Below are 2346 nucleotides of genomic sequence, written 5' to 3'. Positions count from 1 at the left end.
CCTTTGTGTACTGTTTTAATTTTTACCAGATCTATACTCTGTTGCTTAAAAACTGGGCCTTTCAGACTGTGTCAGTCGTAATACCAGGGCCCAACCAGCTCCTCCTGTTTGATTCATATTTATGTCAAGTAAAATGGTAGTTCTTGCAAGAAGCCTCACTGAACAGGCATGAAAGGACTGGTATTTGAGTTGAGGCTCTGAAAACAGTGAAACTGCCACCTTTTCATTTCTTGTCTAATTAATTCCCTACTTACTGTACCAGGGGAGCAAAGTGTGCAGCTGCTGGTGCTTTTTAGTATGAATAAGTGCACAACAAATTAGGGACAAAATATAGGTCTGAGCTCCTAGTTACTGAACTAAAGTTAGAGATATTGTACTCAGTAGAAGACAAAGCTATAACAAAATAACTGGTGTATGACTGTAGTTGGCACAGTGCCCTCTGGGAGTCCAGAGTGGAAACTGGTACTTCTAATAGACGTTCCTCTAGCTTCCCTTTTTCAAAGGAGAGGTTTCTGCACAGCATTGTTTGTGTACGGTCTTCTGGCTCTGGTTTCAGGAGCCAGAACTTGACTTTCTGTTCAGAAACTAACAGTTCTCCTTTTCAGCAAACCACTTCATTTGTAACCATCTTCTTTGTCCTAAGTAAATTGTAAATTTTTACTTGGGAGGGAAAATGTAATTGTATCTCGAATAACCTGTATTCCAGTTTCTCTTCCTTGCTTAAACTACATGTAATAACTCAATGAAAGGCTCTGAACAATGCTCTAGATCATACTAGGAATATATTATTCTGAAGAGACAAATAAAATATTTGTAATGTATATTTTAAGGTTTTATTTAATTCACATTTTGTGCAAAACATTTAAAATGCCAAATTTCAATTGATTGAAAACAGCAATTAACTCAATCAAATCAATACAAGGACCTTAATCCCAATCAACAGCTTCAAACAAACCCAAGTCGGGGTTATCAAATAGTTCCACACAGTTCTAAATCCCGTGCTGCAGATGAACAGTAAGTATAGCTACAGTATACCTGTTCAGCTCCTGAGAGTACAAAAAGGTAAAAACCAAATTAGGCATGTGAATCTGGTAACAAAATCAAGCAGTAGAAAAGTGTGCAATGTTACATCCTTTAAAAAAAAAACACAGAAATATGTATTTCATTACTTACAATCTACATGGGGCAGCAGGGAAAAACACAGGTCCAAAAAGGAACTGAACAGGATCAGAACTAGTATTAACAAGTGCAAAGAATGGCTGGATTAAATATCTTGGAATGGCAAAATGCACTAATTTCATTTGAGATGCACGGTCCAAGTATTTATTCAGATTTTTGGTTTATTTTGTGTTGAAAGAATGCTGATTAACACTTAAAATAAGAAAAAGAAAGATGATTCACTCTGTGAAGGGTTAAGGATTCGCAGCAGAATGTTTTCAGATTTCATTGTTCTACCTCATGAACAGAATGTAGAAAAAAGGCAGTAACTCTTTGGAACAACCGTCGCCTACTGTACACCCAGTGACCTAAATACTGTTCTAGTACACAATAACACGAAGAGTTCTAGAATAATTTCCACATACTCAATTCTGAACTCTGCCCTGTTAAGATAATCTGAATAATGACTTCATGTAGCTCTGGTATTCACGTCATCTCTCCTAGGATAAAAGCATTTAAAACAAATCAAAAGGCATTAACCCTGTGAAGAAATGGTCAAACTTTCAATTCTGATCTCTTAGCTTGATCAAAACAGATAGCCACAGTATATCAATTAAAAAAAATAAAACTACATCAATGTTTTTTTGTAAAAAAATATATAATTTTTTGTCCAGGCATGTGTCTTCTCATCTTATTTTTAATTCACCCCTGCTTGGGGGAAATTAAACCCCTTTTTCCCCCATCAAACAAAACGTGTGTGAGTTCAGAGGAATGTCTCCCAGCACGTTCAGACCACACCATGCAACTTAAAACTTGGCTTTCGTTTCCAGCTGGACTCCAGAAAGGAGTGAGTTAAGCCAGCTAGGCCAGTCAAGCTGCTAGGAAGAACAGCAAAAAGAAGACAAAAGTGAACTGGCTTTATACACAATGTGCAAGGACAGAATATGAAAGATTTCTTACCATCTAATGGAGAAACCACCAAAGAAAGAGTAACTAAAGGCATGGAAGGGAGGCATAGAAAGAAAGCCTTCACATGCAGTCTGGTGACTGCTTATATCCCGGCAGGGCTTTTTCAAGCACACAGTCCATGACTTAGCTTTGTGACAGGAAGTCACAGAGCAGTAGCTCAGCTGATACAGACCCCTACCTTATTCAAAATAAGAAACCTTGACAGAAGGTTGTTTTCTG

This window comes from Lepisosteus oculatus, chromosome 22 (assembly GCF_040954835.1).
Source record: "Lepisosteus oculatus isolate fLepOcu1 chromosome 22, fLepOcu1.hap2, whole genome shotgun sequence".
NCBI lineage: Eukaryota > Metazoa > Chordata > Actinopteri > Semionotiformes > Lepisosteidae > Lepisosteus > Lepisosteus oculatus.
This window is presented reverse-complemented; position numbering follows the sequence as displayed.